This window comes from Theropithecus gelada, chromosome 4 (genome assembly GCF_003255815.1).
Source record: "Theropithecus gelada isolate Dixy chromosome 4, Tgel_1.0, whole genome shotgun sequence".
NCBI classification, from domain to species: Eukaryota; Metazoa; Chordata; class Mammalia; order Primates; family Cercopithecidae; genus Theropithecus; species Theropithecus gelada.
Window position 1 is genome coordinate 28,387,293 of NC_037671.1, and position 17,928 is coordinate 28,405,220.

At 40.1% G+C, this 17,928-nt stretch overlaps 2 protein-coding genes and 1 pseudogene across 4 annotated transcripts in view; 2 read left to right on the forward strand and 1 right to left on the reverse strand.

The window, feature by feature from the left end:
- LOC112622349 (cytidine monophosphate-N-acetylneuraminic acid hydroxylase) overlaps positions 1-17,928 on the reverse strand; it is a 354,146-nt gene that overhangs the window by 269,558 nt on the left and 66,660 nt on the right. The window contains exon 2 of the mRNA XM_025381885.1: positions 3,961-4,094. The gene's annotated coding sequence lies outside the window, so the exon portion shown is untranslated. The remainder of the gene's footprint in view (positions 1-3,960; positions 4,095-17,928) is intronic.
- CARMIL1 (capping protein regulator and myosin 1 linker 1) overlaps positions 1-17,928 on the forward strand; it is a 343,848-nt gene that overhangs the window by 89,071 nt on the left and 236,849 nt on the right. The window lies entirely within an intron of this gene.
- On the forward strand, positions 17,748-17,847 carry LOC112623910 (annotated as a pseudogene).

The following is a 17,928-nucleotide window of genomic DNA, read 5'->3' on the forward strand; positions in this document are numbered from 1 at the left end:
CTAGACATTCTCTTCTTTCAGTGTCCATTTATGTATGTATGTATTATGTATTTAGAGACAGTGTCTTGCTCTGTTGCTCCAGCAACAGTGACAGTATCACAGCTCACTGAAACCTCAAACTCCTGGGTCCAAGTAGTCCTCCCATTTCAGCCTCCCAAATAGCTAGGATTACAAATCTGTACTACCATGCCTGGCTAATTAAAAAAAAAAAAAAAAAAATTGTAGAGATGTGGTCTCACTGTGTTGCCCAGGCTGATCTTAAACTCCTAGCCTCAAGCAGTCCTTCCATCTTGGCTTCTCAAAGTGCTGGGATTACAGGCATGAGCCACCGTACCTGGCCTTTCAGTGTCTTTGAACTAGCTGTTCTCTCTGCCTGGAAAACTTTCCTAAGATTTCCATGCAATTTGGGGCACTTCCTCACCTTCTTCAGATCTCTGTACAATGTTACCTTTTTTCTGTGTCTGTACCTGACATTTAAAATTGTAACACCTCACCCTCACACCATTTTGCTTTATTTTTCTCCATCACACTTTGATCAGCTTTGAACATGCCCCATGGCTTTGTTATGTGTCTATGCATTGTTTTCTCTTTCGTAGAATGTAAACCTCCTGAAGGCAGGGATTTTTGCCTATTTTGCTCCCTGCTGTATATCCAGCCTTTTAGAATAGTGCCTAGGACATACTAGATCTCATAATGCATTATACAAATAAATGAAAGTTTTCAAGATTAAAGATTTGTTTGAATTAAGTTAACCAACAGCACCCTCTTACAGGACACAAGAGAATAATCATGTCTGCCCCTGGTAAGATGCTCATTTAAAAATGATTGTGTCGGTTTAACATAAGTGTGTTCTTTTCTTGCCTACTTAAATGTATTTCTCACTATGACTTTTCCTTTGGAAAATGATTGACTTTGGGGGAGCTCTTTCAGAGGTAAAGGAAGTTAACTAGCAGATCTAGGTAACTGAACCTTGCATACTATTCTAGAAATGTTTATACTTCTGCCAAATTGACGCATCAGTTCAGTGTTTGCATAACCACCTGTGTAATTACTCATAGCAGCATTCCAGTATGCATTTGCTGAACTGCACTCTTCAATTTTGCAATAAAAGTATTTTCACATGTTGGCTGCTACTGTGAAAATTGGTTTCTCTCAAATGTTCAGAAAAGCTTGTGCTGCAGTTTTGATGTGGGGGTGTGGTCTAGTGCTGCATAACATTTGCTTTTTTGGTGGAAGGGGGATCCGTGATGTAAACTTTTGGTTTCAGTTTCTCTCTTTGGAGCTGTTTTTGTTAGTGCTAAGAATACTGAGGGTATCCCTATATATGCTGGTTAAAAAACAAACAAAGCAATGTTGTCATTGACAACATTTGGTCGAGTGGGATGTAAACTGTTGAGTGGGGTGAAGACCTGGTCTCCTTGGGGCTGATTTGGGGTTTGGGAGTGGTTTGGAGGGAGGCTGCCATTGAGGAGCAGAAAGTGGGGGTTGCTGCTGTGTCTGGAAGGACCTTCTAGGGGAGAGCTAGCGAACCAACACCACCAGTGCCCCCAGAACACTCAGCTGTGTGTGGTGTGGCTGTGTGTGCCCTTACTGGTACTCAGTCCTGTTAAGGCTTGAAGAGGAAGGTAAGGAGGGTAAGACTTGGGGAGGGAAAAGTTAAGGAGGGAGAATGTTAATACAGTAAGGAAGTAATTCATATGTTGGGACAGGTTCCCGTGTGTGAACACTTGACTTCCAAACAGCCCACACTTGGCTTCATTATCTACAGACCATCTCTCCTGTGCTGCATTCAGACTCTTCCCCCAAACCCTGACGGAGCCTCGGTCTGTCGCCTAGGCTGGAGTGCAGTGGCGCGATCTCGGCTCACTGCAACTTCTGCCTCCCAGGTTCAAGTGATTCTCCTGCGTCAGTCTCCGGAGTAGCTGGGATTACAGGCACACACCACCATGCCTGCCTGATTTTTGTATTTTTAGTAGAGAGATGAGGTTTCACCATGTTGGCCAAGCTGGTCACAAACTCCTGACCTCAAGTGATCCGCCTGCCTTGACCTCCCATTACGGGTGTGAGCCACTGCACCCGGCCACATTCAGACCTTTCCATGTCAGCTGAACTGTCAGTAAAATTCTGAGCACAACTCTGGGAGAAATTCAGTTCAAGTCAGTTGATATGCCAGAAGCAGAGAACCCTGATCCTTACTGGAGTTGACTAGGACACTTTCTCTTTATTAGTTAAAGGTGTGGCTAAATTTAAATAACTAATAGACATCAGACACGACTTGTTTAGTTTCTGAGAGTAGTTGTTAGCTGTCCTTTCCCAAGGGAAGTAAACTAAGCTGAATTACTTAAATCACACTTTTTCCATTTCTTAAAATGATTTACATTTCCCTGCCCTAGGAAAAGTAGGCGGCTGCAGAGAGGTTGTGACACAATTATAAAGCTATTTGGGTTAAATTAGCCCAGTACATCACTCTTACAGCACATTGAACAGACAGCTAACACCTCCTAATAAGCACCAGCTGCATACAGATCAGTGTTTCCAAGTGAAATCAAAGACATGCTTTCAATTTAGAGAGACAAAACAGACATTACTCCAGAATCTCATAGAACCCCAGATGATTATGATATAACCAATAACGCAAGACCCACCTGATTGGCAGTTCTGTGAATCTCCCTAAAATCTCTACTAAAATGGTTAAGTCCTGTAGTCTTTACTCTGGAGTCCTCTGTCTACCTTTCAGAAATGGTTGAAATATCTAGATGTGGAGTTAATGAGATTTTACATGTCTACACTCTTGCTTTATGTATTTTAATATGATAAATGGCTTCATGTATGTATATTCTTCCTTGTTCCAGACTTGTGTTTTTTGACTAAAATGTTTAATTGGTCAAAATATGTTGTCTTTATCAATATGTTATACAGAATGATGTACTTATTGATTTACTGTAAAGAATTTCAATGGAGGAACTCTGTTAGGAGAGTTCATTTTCACCATTTTAGCAAGAAAAATTTGCCAGTTATTTTGGCTGAATTTAAAACCCCTTACATGATTAGGTCACATGTCTATTTCTACTATAATAGAGGAGTGTAAGTAACTAAGTTTATCCAAACTTTTAGGAGTCTCCTTTCAGGCTCAAATTAGTTAGTCTGGTGTCTATACAGGGCCTTTGTTAAAGGCTGGATTTAAATATTGGGTGGATCTGTCTTGGATCCTGTTCTAGGGAATGCTTCTTGGAAGTCTCAGACGGGGAACTCATCATAACCTGGTTTTACCCCTTAGCATGGCCCTGTGCCATCGACACCATTAGAGCAAGGCTCAGTGTCTCGAGCTTTAGTTTTATTCTCAACCCATTGATCGCTCTTGCAGTCAGCTTAACAGTTGAATGCAATGCTGTATTTTGATTTTTTTTTTTTTTAAGCTAGTCCAGAAATTACCACAGCTGCTTCTCGGTTAATCAGATGCTTAAGACTCCCGTTTCCACATTGCTTGGCTGCTACATTTTTATAACACCACAGCTGTCTGGGTCTAGCTTGTGCCCCTCGCCCCCCTTACCCCTTTCCATCTGCCACCTCTCACCGCTTCCTCACTTGCTGTGTATTGAGGTGGCAAATTCCCAAGTAAACTGCTGACTTTCTTCCTCTGCAGGAAGGCTGGATCTTTGGTTCACAGTAGCCTCTTTCACCAGAACTCTTGTAGGCTAGGAACCAACCCTGGAGTACTGCTGCTCTCAGAAGTGCCCACATTTGCCTCTGGAGCTTGCTTTGTATGTTTGGGTATTGAATTTTCCCCTTGACTTGGAAACTTTTGCAAAGAAACTGAAAGGTGCTTTCAGATTAAGCAGCTGTGACTCCCCCTCCCAGCCACTCTCCTTGTTTTTAAAGCTCAGAGTCTTACTTGAAGTGAGGAGAGAAGGTAGGTAGGTCACAGTCCAGATTTTCCTGTTTGTGAATGATGTTGCTTACCTTGGTTGATTCCTTTTCCTAATGACAGTGCTTCTAGTCTTGGCCTTTTGCCATGTGTGTACCATCCACTGGGAGCTGTTTTCCCTTGTCCTTTAAAGCGTATCCGACTCTATCTTCAGTGCTCTTCTAGCAAGCTGTTACAGTAAGCATAAAAACAAGCGCATTAAACTAGGAATAAAATGCCAAGTTTCTATCTCCTTGCCAACCTCATTAGAAAACAGTGATAAAGTATGTATGCATATAATTACAGTAATTAAACATTTGAAACCAGCTCAATAAGGAACCTTCTTAATGCTTTTATGAGTGTGATATTTTCATTTCAGAACTGGACTCTGGGTGGCTTCTGTTTTATTCAAGACCTTCATCTTTATGGGGGTAGGAGGGGGAAGGTGTTCCTTTTGACCACAGCACCAAGCTTCTGCAAGAGTAGCTTTATTACACATGTATTAGCAGGGAACAGAGCAACCTTTCCATCACTGTGTTTATTTTTGAGGGTGTGTAGCCAGTTGTCAAATATAAAGACATGAATGGCCTGGCTATTAAAGAAGACATGTGGAAAATAATCGTAAACTGCCTGCCATGATGTGCTTGCTCTTAGGAGCAAAGGACGGGAATATTTTGTCTTTTGTACTGCCCTGATGGAGTCATACAGCCCCTGCATTTGTGTGGGATGATAGCACTATGGGGTTTGTCTGCCTCGTAACTCTTCCACCCTGAGAGCTGTTCTCTCTTAGAAGTGGAAAGTCTAAAGGACTAACTGTAGGTTGAACCAGGAGTTTTGTTCACTAGATTTTTTTTTTTAGTTGAGAGAGAGAGATATATATATACACACATACATATATATACATATATATATATATGTATATATATCTGTGTGTGTAAAATTTCAATAGCTTTTGAGGTACAAATGGTTTTTGGTTACATGGACAAATTGTATAGTGGTGAAGTCTGAGATTTTAGTGCACCCATCATCTGTGTATAGTGGACCCAATATGTAGTTTTTTTGTCCCTCATATCTCCTCCCCTCCCCTCCCCTCTTCTGAGTCACCAAAGTTTGTTAAACGACTCTATATGCTTTTGTGTACCCATAGTTTAGCTCCCTCTTATAAGTGAGAACGTATGGTATTTGGTTTTCCATTCCTGAGTTACTTCACGTAGAATAATGGCCTCCAGCTCCATCCAAATTGCTGTGAAAGATATTTCATTCTGTTTTATGTCTGAGTAGTATTCTATAGTGTATATAGACCACATTTTCTTTATCCACCATCAGTTGATGGGCACTCAGGTTGGTTCTGTGTCTTTGCAAGTACAAATGGTGCTATGATGTGTGCAGGTGTCTTGATAGAATGACCTCTTTTCCTTTTAGTAGATGCCCAGTAGTGGGATTGCTGGGTGGAATGGTATATTTACTTTCAGTTCTTTAAGGAATCTTCATGCTGTTTTCCATACAGGTTGTACTAATTTACACTCCCACCAGCAGTGTATAAATAAGTGTTCCCTTTTTACCACATCCTTGCCAACATCTATTGTATTTTAACTTTTTAGTAATGGCTATTCTGGCTGGGTGGTATCTTGTTGTGGTTTTAATTTGCATTTCCCTGATGATCAGTGATGTTGAACATTGTTTTGTATATTTGTTGGCTATTTGTATATCTTCTTTTGAGAAATGTCTATTCATGTCATTTGCCCACTTTTTGATGGGATTGTTTTTTTTTCTTGCTAATTTATTTGAGTTACTTGTAGATTGTGGATATTAGTTCTTTGTCAGATGCATAGTTTGCAAATATTTTCTCCTACTCTGCGGGTCGTCTGTTTACTCTGATGATGATTTGCTGTGCAGAAGCTTTTTCATTTAATTAGTTTCTATTTATTTATTTTTGTTTTTGTTGCATTTGCTTTTGGGGTGTTAGTCATAAATTCTTTACCTAGACCAATGTCCAAAAGTTCTTCCTAGGTTGTCTACTCTAATTTTTATGGTTTCAGCTCTTAGATGTAAGTCTTTGATCCATCTTGAGTTGATTTTTGTATATGGTGAGAGATAGGGATGCAGTTTCATTCTTATACATGTGGCTATCCAGTTTTTTCAGCACCATTTATTGAATAGGGAGTCCTTTCTCCAATTTATGTTTTTGTATACTTTGTTGAAGATCAATTGTGGTTGTAAGTATTTGGTTTTATTATTGTGTTCTCTATTCTGTTACATTGGCCTCTGTATTTACTTTTATACCAATGCCATGCTGTTTTGGTAACTATAACCTTGTAGTATAATTTGAAGTTAGGTAATATGATGCCTTCATGTTTGTTCTTTTTGCTTAGAATTGCTTTGGCTATTTGGGTTCTTTTTGGTTCCATATGAATTTTTTTTTCTAATTCTGTGAAAAATGATGTTGGTATTTTGATAGAAGTTGCATTGAATCTCTAGATTGCTTTGGGCAGTATGGCCATTTTTGTGAAATTGATTCTTCCAATTCATGAGCATGCGATATTTTTTCCATTTGTTTGTATTATCTTTGATTTCCTTCAGCAGTGTTTTGTCGTTCTCCTTGAAGAGATTTTTCACCTCCTTGGTTAAGTATATTTCTAGGTAACTTATTTTATTTTATTTTTACTGCTATTATAAAAGGGATTGAGTTCTTGATTTGATTCTCAGTTTGATTGTTGTTAGTGTATGGCAGTGCTACTGATTTGTGTACTTTGATTTTGTAACCTGAGACTTCAGTGAGTTCATTTATCAAATCTAGGAGTCTTTTGGAGGAGTCTTTAGGGTTTTCTAGGTATACAGTCATACTACTGGCAAACAGAGATAGTGTAACTTACTCTTTTCCAATTTGGATGCCCTTTATTTTTTTCTCTTGCCTGATTGCTCTGACTAGGGCTTCTGGTGCTATGTTGAATGGAAGTGGTGAAAGTGGGCTTCCTTGTCTTGTTCCAGTTCTGAAGGGCAATGATTTCAACTTTTCCCCTTCAGTATGATGTTGGTTGTGGATTTGTCATATATGGCTTTTATTATTTTGAAGTATATTCCTTCTATCCCTAGTTTGTTGAGAATTTTTATCATAAAGGGATGCTGGATTTTACCAAATGCTTTTTCTGCATCTATTGAGATGATCGACAGGTTTTTGTTTTTTTAAAATTCTGTTTATGATGTTTCACATTTATTGACTTGCATTTGTTAAACCATCCCTATATCCTGGATGAAACCCACTTGATCATGGTGAATTATCTTTTTGATGTGCTGTTGGATTCAGTTTGCTAGTATTTTGTTGAGGATTTTACATCTATGTTGATTCAAGGATATTATTCTGTAGTTTTCTTTGTCTTTTTTTTTTTTTCTGTTATGTCCTTTCCTGGTTTTGGTATCAGGGTGATATTGGTGTCATAGAATGAGTTATAGAGGATACCCTCTTTCTCAATCTTTTGGAATGGTTTCAGCAGATTGGTACCAATTCTTTGAATGTCTGGTACAATTCAGCTGTGAATCTATGTGGCCCTGTGCTTTCTTTTTCTTTTTTTTTTTTTTCTTTTTTTTGGCAATTTTAAAATTACTGATTCAGTCTTGCTACTTCTTGTTGGTCTGTTCAGGATTTCTATTTCTTCCTGATTCAAGTTAGGAGGATTGTATGTTTCCAGGAATTTGTCCATTTCCTCTAGATTTTCTAGTTTGTTTGCATGGAGGTGTTCGTAGTAGTCTTGAACGATCTTTTACATTTCTGTTGGTTATAATGTCTCCATTTTCATTTATTTATTTAATTTTTTTGACAGAGTCTCGCTTTATCACCAGGCTGAAGTGTAGTGGTGCGATCTTGGTTCACTGCAACCTCTGCCTCCCTGGTTCAAACGATTCTCCTGCCTTAGCCTCCCGAGTAGCTGGGATTATAGGCATGTGCCACCACACCTGGCTAATGTTTTTGTATTTGTAGTAGAGACCGGGTTTCACCATGTTGGCCAGAATGGTCTCAATCTTCTGACCTCGTGATCCGTCTGCCTCAGCCTCCCGAAGTTCTGGGATTACAGGCCTGAGCCACCACACCCAGCCTCCATTTTCATTTCTAATTGAACTTACTTGAATCTTTTCCTGGTTAATCTAGCTAATCATCTATTGATTTTGTTTATCTTTTCAAAAAACCAAGTTTTTGTTTCCTTGATCTTTTTTATTTTTTGTTTGTTTGTTTCAGTTTCATTTAGTTCTGCTCTAATGAGAAACTCTTTGTTATTTCGTTCATTCTGCTAGCTTTGGGTTTGGTTTCTTCATGTTTCTCTAGCTCCTTGAGGTATGAGGTTAGGTTGTCAGTTTATGATCTTTCATACTTTTTGATGTAGGCATTTAGTGCTATAAACTTAACTCACAGCATTGCTCTTGCTGTATTCCAGAGGTTTTGATGATGTGTGTCACTGTTACTCATTTTGAAATATTTCTTAATATCCATCTTGATGTCATTGTTCACCTAAAAGTCATTCAGGAGTAGGTTGTTTAATTTCTGTGTATTTGTATAGTTTTGGGAATTCCTTTTGGAGATGATTTCTGGTTTTTCCATTGTGGTCTGAGAAGGTACTTGGTATGATTTTGATTTTTTAAAATGTATTGAGACTTGTTTTGTGGCCTGTCATATGGTGTGTCTTGGAGAATGGTCCATGTTCTGATGAGAAGAACGTATATTTTGCAGTTCTTGGGTGGGATATTCTGTGAATATATTAGGTCTATTTGTTCTGGAGTATAGTTTAAGCTTGGTATTTCTTAGTTGACTTTCTTCCTTGATGATCTATGTAGTGCTGTCAGTGGAGTATGGAAGCCACTATTATTATGTTGCTGTCTATTTCTTTTCTTAGGTCCAGTAGTAATTGTTTTATGAATCTGGAGTTCCAGACTTAGGTGCATATATATCTAGAATAGTAATACCATCTTGTTCGATTGATCCTTTTATTATTATATAATGGCATATTTTGTCTTTTTTTACTGTCATTGTTTTAAAGTCTGTTTTATCTGATGGAAGAATAGCTTTTCCTGCTCACTTCTGATTCTCATTTACATGGAATATCTTTTTCTACCTCTTTACCTGGAGTCTATAAGAGTCTTTTCATGTTAGTTGATTCTCTTGAAGACAGCAGATATTTGATTTGTGACTTTTTATCCATTCTGCCAAAGTATATCTTTTAATGGAGTATTTAGTCTCAAGATGCAAGGTATTGTTCAGTTATCGTGTTGTTACATAGGTACTTGGTTTTCTTCATTGTATTATGGTTTGATATATCCTATACGTTTTATGCTTTCTAGAGGTTCTATTTTGGTGCATATCAACCTTTTGATTCCAGATTAATAACTCCTTTTAGCATTTCTTGTAGGGCTGGTCTGGTAGTGACACATTCCCTCAGCATTTGCTTCTCTGAAAAAGACTCCATTTGTAAAACTTAGTCTTGCTGGATAAAAAATTCGTGACTGACAGTTATTCTGTTTGAGGAGGCTAAAGATAGGACTCCAGTCCCTTCTGGCTTGTATGGTTTCTGCGGAGAAGTCTGCTGTTAGTCTGGTATGTTTTCCCCTGTAGGTTGCCTGATACTTTTGTCTCACTACTCTTAGAATTCTTTCCTTCATGTTTACTTTAGATAGCCTGATGACTGTATGCCTTGATGATGTCCTTTTTGCAGTGAATCTCCCAGGAATTATTTATGCTTCTTACATTTGGTTACCTAAATCTCCAGCAAGGCCAGGGAAATTTTTCTCACCTATTTTCTCCAATAAGTTTCCCAAACTTTTTGCTTTCTCTTCTCCCTCAGTAACACCATTGATTCTAAGGCTTGACTGTTTTACGTAATCTCATTTCTTGGAGACTTTGTTCATTTCTTTTAATTCTTTTTTCTTTATTTTTGTCTGGGTTAATTTGAAAGGCTTATCTTCAAGCTCTCAAATTCTTTTTTCTACTTGTTCTAGTCTAGCGTTAAAACTTTCCACTATATTTTGCAATTTCCTAAGTGTATCTTTAATTTCCAGAAGTTCCGATTGATTTTTCTTCAGAATATCTAGCTCTGTAGAAAATTTTTTGTTCATACCATGAATTGTTTTTTCAATTTCTTTATGCTCTTTCTTGTATTTTCTTGAATAGCTTTTGAATTCTTTATGTGGTATTTCAAAGATTTCATCTTGGTTTGGATCCATTGCAGAAGATCTAGTGTGATCTTTTGGAGTTGTTATAGAACCCTGTTTTGTCATATTGCCAGAATTATTATTATTATTTTTTGAGATGGAGTTTTGTTCTTGTTGCCCAGGCTGGAGTGCAATGGCACGATCTTGGCTCACTGCAACCTCTACTTCCTGGGTTCAAGGGATTCTCCTGCCTCAGCCTTGCGAGTAGCTGGGCTTATGGTGCCCACCACCATGCCCAGCTAATTTTTGTATTTTTAATAGAGACGGGGTTTCACCATGTTGGCCAGACTGATCTTGAACTTCCTACCTCAGGTGATCTGTCTGCCTCAACCTCCCAAAGTGCTGGGATTACAGGCATGAGCCACCGCACCTGGCTGCCAGAATTATTTTTCTAGTTCCTTCTAATTTGGGTAGGCTATTCTAATTATTCTTGAATTTATTTTTGATTTGACTTAAAAAAAATTTTTCCCCCTTGAGGATGTGACTTTAATGTTTATAGTTTATTATAGCCTAATTCAGCTCTTGGTGGTTTCAGGGGTGAAGACTTTGTATGAGTTCCTTGGTTACAGAGAGTCTTTGCATGATAGCTTTCTCAGATGCAGGTTGTAGTAGCATAGGGCTTGGTTGTGAGCAGGTTCATTGTCTCCTGTGGGGTTGGAATTGCAGAGGTCTCTTAAAGCTGATCTCATTCCCCAGTGGTGTACACGTTTTAATTAATTTATTTTTTTTCAGCAGTATTTTATTTACTGAGTTGAACAGCTTAGGCTTCAGGCCAGTAGGAGAGATGTCCATCGGTAAAAATCAGCTATGGCTAAAGCAGGTTGGTAAATGCAATACTCAGTGGTGGGCAGAGGTCTCAGCCTTGATAGAAGCAGCTGGGGCAGCTCTCAGTGAAATGCACTGAGGTTTTTTCAAGGGAAAGGGAAGAACCCACCTCAGCTTCCCTACTAGACTAGCAGGAAAGTGATCCACCTTCCAATTACACTCCTGACTCAGCGTTCCAGCTATTCAGATCAGGCACCTCTTTTCGTCTGTAGGAATGTTGATGTTCATCATAGAAAGGATTGTACCCCTTGTGCAAGCTTGAACCTAGGGGACATTCTTTCTATGTGGATGCAGCCACCCTGAAGTATCCCAGAAAGAATGTCTACAGGTACATCCATGCTGAGCTCCCATGGGGGAAGCCTCAGCTATGTCGATGGTGGATGAAGGGGAGAAGAAATCACCTTCTTTAAGACCCTTCATGAGCACCAGGGCTGACTGGCTGTTGGGGTAGAGCCACAGACATTTTCTGCTGAGCCAAGCACTGCAACTGTGTCTCTGCTAAAAGAAACTTCCCAGAAATGGAAAGTTCTGGGACTCAAGGCCTGCCATCTTGATTCTTTTGTTTCATGGAGTGCTCCCTTGATGTCATGCATTTCTTTTTCCCTTAGGAGTAGAAGTCCCTGAAGTCCAGACTACTGTGAATGAAACTTTTATCTAGGTCTAGTTGCTTAGTGGGGCTGCTACACTCCAGGGTGGTGCTGGGGGATGTCTTCAAGGGATCCAGTGATGTGGATCCTCAAGTATCCCAGCAGTGGGTACCAGCACCAGTTCTGATGGGGATGGCAGGGGAGTGCTGTGAGATTCCTTGGTTATGAAAAGCCTTAGTGTGTTGGTTTTTTCAAATACTGGTTGTAGTAGTAGATGAACTGGTCACATGGACAGACTCAGGATCTCTTGGTTAGCCAGGGTGTTGCAGGCAATGGTGATTGCTGAGGTCACACATGAGTTTTCTCCTTCCTGCATGCTGTGTTCTTCTGCCTGAAGATGCTATAATGGCCTGTGTCAGTTGACCTCCAATCAGAAGGTGGTGCTTGCAAAAGAGCACCAGCTGTGGTAGTGGTAGGATTTGTGCTTGCCTTATGTACCCAGGGGAGGTACTCTGGTGTCTCAGGCAATTGGTGGGGCCATAGAGCTCCCAAAAGTTTCTGTTCTCCAAAGAACAAGCTAACAGGGTAGGATTGAGGGGCAAAGCCAAGTTGGGGCTGGGTCAGGCAAGTCTGTGCTCTAGCTCTCCATATGCGGGCAAAAGCAGTGGTCCCAGTGAGGATCAGAGGGCAGTTCTCTGGCTGCTGGGGTATATTCAAAGGAAAAGCACAGCTGCTTCTGCTGCACTGAAGAGTCTGCATGGAGAGTGGGGAGTAGCAGGTAGCAGCAAGCCCTACTCAGCTTTCATGCACTTGGCAAGGCAGGTCTCACAGCCACAGGGTACCACTAGCAGCAGCTAGCTGGGTTCCAGATAGTTGGCACTCAGAACTCAAAACTGCCCCAGGCCATTAGCCTTTGCATGGCCTTCAGGCCACATTTCTCTTGGTCTCCCCAAATAGCAGGGGCGGCCAACCCTTGTGCTGTCTTATGGCTGCAGCACACTTCCCATTTGCCCCTCAGTTCTGCCCAAGGGAACTTGTTCCCACTCATATCGTGAATCTCAGTTGAGCTTCTCTCAACCTGTGATTGCTGGCTGAGTTAGCTGGCTGACTTCCACGAGGTCCCCTGTGAGGTAGGATCAGCAGTGGCTTCCCTCTGTCCTTGCTGGAGACTGGGAGTGCACTGAAAGCTTGTCCAGTGCTACTCCTTCTCATATACTCCCCACAGCTCACTGAATCAGCTTTAGTGCTGGATAGGGTTGAGGGCTTCCCTTGTGGCCTGGATAGCCAGATTCCCCAGTAGGAGTGTATATCCTAGAGGCAGTTTATCCTCCTCTCACACTCTGGGGACTTAGAGTTTTCCATCTACCTCATAGTAAGTTCCTATGTTTCTTCCTGAAAAAAAAAAAAAATCACAGTGTGCATCTCTCCATACTATTTTGTCGTTCCAAGTGGTAGAGGCATTCTCACAGTGTCTCCAATCTACTATCTTAGGGGTAAAAAAAAAAAAAAAAAAAAAAAAAAAAAAAAGGCAGGTTTTATTGGGTACCTTTGGGGTGAGAGTTAGTGTACAATTTAGGAACATTATTCTTGGAACCAGACAGACCTTGGTCAGACTCCTAGCTCAGCCATTTTCTGGTTGTATGGACTACAGCAAATTTAAAACTTTAAGTCTCAGTTTCCTCATCTGTAAAACTAAAATAACACATACGCATAAGATTATTTTGAGACTTAAATAAGATAATGCATACAAAGCATTTAGCACAAAGTTTGACTCAGTAGGTGCTGTTTGGTGTTCGTGCCATTATTAGCTTTGTATTAAAGAGCTATATATTGTCCTGTCTTCTAGGAGCTTACAGTCCAGTAGGGCCGTAAGATACATATTGAGGAAAGAAAGGGAATGTCAGCCTGCTGTGATGTGTTGGGAGAGGCTTTCTTGAGGAGTTGGGATTGGGGCCACTGTGTTGTACAATGCCAGGGGACACCATTTACATCAGCTTTGAGAATGGGTCCCTCTGGAGTAGCACAGTTGCACTGCTTGGAATTTTGAGTGTGACCATGAAGGATGTGTAGAATTTGGGTAGATGGAAGAAGGAGGGTTTTGGGTTTGGGTTTGGGTTTGGTAGGAATAAACAAGATTCTTTCAGAGGACGATGAGATCTCTCAGCTGGCCAGAGAACTTTCTGCATTAAGCAGAGGTAGTCAGGCTGTGTATCTTGAGGTGGCTCCAGGGCTTTGCTTCTTTCTGATCACTGAAAGGTGGATGGAATGAACCTTCTGCTGAAATGGGTACAGGTCAGGGTGAAATGCCTTTGATCTCTTCACGTTGTCTTCCTTGAGTCTCCTCAAGGGCTGGGATTGCCATATTTCCAAAAGGGCACTTTTCTGTGAATAGCCTTTTAGCCTGGTTAAGTAAACCAAAAGGCTCCCTTGCTTTTTCTGCTGTTTCTTTTTCTTTAACATTACTCGGAACTCATCTTGTTAAATATCACATTTACTCAATATGTGGAGTGATCAAGATATTGTATGTGTGACCCTGTACCCTGCTTCTACTTTGTATAGCTTTACATTTCTTTCGAACTTCTTTATGCACTTTTTTCTTTCCTTTTCTTACCTCTGTGGAATTTATTCTGCCCTTTAAGGACTCTCAAAGGCATAGTAGATCATGGCATAAATTAGGTGGCAAGAAAGGATTTTCTGTATCATTAGGCTTTTCTTCTTTTAAAGCTGTGTCTTTGGTATATTTTAATTGTGAGGATGTAAATAAAGCCATATGGACCAAAAGTGAATAGCATATCCAATTATCTTGTAAATAACTTTAGCTTAGTAAATCTCCCAAGTTATTTTAAAAACACAGTATTTTATGGGGTATTTGGTATTATATGATACTCTAAAGAAGAAGTCACCAAATGTTTACTCTAAAGGGCCAGATAACAAACATTTTAGGCTTGCGGGCAGATTCTCTGTTGTAGATACTCGGTTCTGCCATGGTAGTGTGAAAGCAGCCATAGAAAGTATACAAACTGATGGATGTGGTTATTTTGCATTAAAACTTTATTTATAACAATAAATAGTGGGTCACATTTGGCTCTCTGGAGTAGTTTGCTGACCCTTGCCCTCAAGGAAAGAGAAAGAGATTTTGTTGGATTGGGAAGGTAAATGGAAAATTAAAATGACATGAATTACAAAATTTCCAGATAATGAACTCTATGAAAAACTAAAAAAAATACTTATACCTCCTACTGTTTGAATTAGATTTCATGTTTGATATGAATTTGTAAATAAATTCCAAATACCTTTATCGATAGTTCTTCCTTTTTAAAATCTAAGGCCTGTGATTCACAACAAGCCTCTCTTTATTAATCAACCATTTATTGTTTTCTTTGCACCAGGCACTGTGTAGGTCATTGGAAATTTACAAATAACTTAGACACACATTTTTCCTTTAAGGAGCCACAGTCTAGACTGTGTACTCTTTCCTGCCAGATGTGGACTCATGCCTTGGATCACACGAAATATTTGGTCTAAAGTAGCAAGAAACCTGCATTGGAAAAGGGACTTTTTGATGGTACACTCATCTTTTTTTCTCTTTCTGCTGTAAGTGTGTTTGGACTGCTATATTTTTGTTTCTCTTTATTTTCATATTGTTAGAGAAAGTCTGCTAGAATTTATAAATGGTGAGAATATTTTGATAACTTAGTTGCCAAAATTCCTAGTCTTGATTCCAGAGGTTGTGTTTTCCTGCCCTTTAAAATTTTCACTGAGTCGCCTTAATTCTGTTTTTGAGTTTCTTTAAGTTCTGCCTATCAAATTATAAACAAGCACCACCAAATTGCAGAAGGTTATATCTTAATAGTATTGAAATAGGCAGTTATAAAAAATTGTGTCACCTAAGTCTAACGGCTCCTCTAGAATGTTTTCCTTTAGAACTAAGCCATTCTGGCCCTTGTGCATTGGGTGGGTCTGTGATCTGTTTCTACTCACAACACTTCTGACACAAATGGCTGGATTTTTTCCACACCAACAACCAGTTCTTCGATTCTGACACTACCCAGAGTTAGCACAGACCCCACAGGTTATGGGCTTAGACCCACAAGACTCTTCTTCACTTTAGATACCAGTTGTAAGTCCAGGTCTCCTATACTTCGACCAAGAGATGATATATCTTGAGTTTCTGTGAGCCCCACTCTTTGGGTTCAGTAATTCTCTGTAAAAAGTCTCACAGAACTCACGAAGTCACTTTACTTCCTATTACTGGTTTGTTACAGAAGTTACAACCCAGGAGCAGCCAAATGGAAGACATGCACAGGACAAGGTATAGAGGAAGGGCATGCCCTCTCTAGATGCCTACCCTCTTAGCACCTTCATGTGTTCACCAATCCAGAAGCTCTCTGAACTCTGTAACTTAGGGGTTTTGTGGAGCTTCCATTACATAGTCATGGTTGACTGCATCACTGGTCACTGGTGATTAGTTCAATCTCCATCCCTTCTTCCCTCCCCAGAAATGGGGCAGGGGCTGAAAGTTCATTCCTCAAATTTCATGGTTGGTTCCCCTGGCAACTACCAGCCCTCATCCTGAAACTCTCTGGGGACCCACCAGGAGTCATCACATTTGCCTAAACTCAGGTATGATTGAAAATGGGTTTATTATGAACAAGAGACACTCTTCTCATTCCTATTGCCCAAGAACTTCCAAAGGTTTTAGAAATTCTGTGCTAGGAACTGGGGATGAAGACCTTATTTTTATTTTTTTTGAGACAGAGTCTCATTCTGTTGCCCAGGCTGGAGTACAGTGGCTCAATCTCAGCTCACTGCAACCTCTACCTTTCTGGTTAAAGCGATTCTCATGCCTCAGCCTCCCGAGTAGCTGGGATTACAGGTGTGCATCACCACGTCTGGCTAATTTTTGTATTTTTAGTAGAGACGGGGTTTCACCATGTTGGCCAGACTGGTCTTAAACTCCTGACTCCAAGTGTGTCTGGAGTTGGTTCCTTCCGGTGAGTTTTTGGTCTCACTGACTTCAAGAATGAAGCCACGGACCTTTGTGGTGAATGTTACAGCTCTTAATGGTGACACGGACCCAAACAGTGAGCAGCAGCAAGATTTATTGTGAAGAGTGAAAGAACAAAGCTTCCACAGCGTGGAAGGGGACCTGAGTGGGTTGCCGCTGTTGGCTGGGGGTGGTCAGCTTTTATTCCCTTATTTGTCCCCGCCTATGTCCTGCTGATTGGTCCGTTTTACAGAGTGCTGATTGGTGGGTTTACAATCCTTTAGCTAGACACAGAGTGCTGATTGGTGCGTTTTTACAGAGTGCTGATTGGTGCATTTACAGTCCTTTAGCAAGACACAGAGCACTCATTGGTGCATTTTTACAGAGTGCTGATTGGTGTATTGATAATCCTTTAGCTAGACACAGAGCGCTGATTGATGTGTTTACAATTCTCTGCCTAGACAGAAAAGTTCTCCAAGTCCCCACTTGACCCAGGAAGTCCAGCTGACTTCACCTCTCACAAGCGATCTACCTGCCCAGGCCTCCCAGAGTGCTGGGATTAGAGGCATGAGCCACCATGCCTGGCCTTATATTTCTTATTATATCATAAAATCACAGGGGAGTTGGATGGGGGTGAGGGAAGGCAGTATATGAACGAGAGAAGCTCTAAAGTCCAAATGAAGGCAGAATGTGGACTTCTCTGGCCCTGAGGAGTGGGTTGGGTTGAGTAAAATGGGGTGGTTTGATTGGACAGGTTCTGATGAATCTGGTAGTGGGTACCTCAGGAGCCATGAGGACATTTAAACGTAACAGTGTCACAGAAAAGATAGAAGATTGTTCCCTAACTTGGGTAGTGGCATGAGAAAGTGGGTCTGCTGTTGGGAATAAGGTAGGCTCGGATTGTGGTTTTTGAGGGTGCCAAGAAATGTCTTTATAAGGTTTCAAACGTACATAGATGTAGAAGGAAGAATGATGCCACTCTAAAGTTGTTTTGAAGTGAAAAACAAAAATAATATATTTTAAAAATACAAATAATTTCCGTAAACATATAACAATCCATAGAGAAGAGTGTAGTCTCCTTCTGGTGACATTAATTGAGATACTTTATGCCAGGGTGGATGAAATCTATGTTTAAATTACTGGTATTAGTATTTTGGTATTTTCTCTTCAGTAAGATAACCTTGATTTCTTGCTTTTTGTGTTCTGATTACCTTGAAGTTAATATCTTGAAATAGAAAAACTGTGGTTCTTGCTTTGGTAGCACATATACTAAAACTGGAGCAATAAAGACATGAATATGGCCCCTGTGCAAGGATGACATGCAAATTTGTGAAATGTTTCATATTTTTTAAAACAAAATTGTGGCTTGTGTGTTTTTCAAACTTTGTATTATGCAAAACTTCTTGAGAACAAATAATTATGGGAACTTT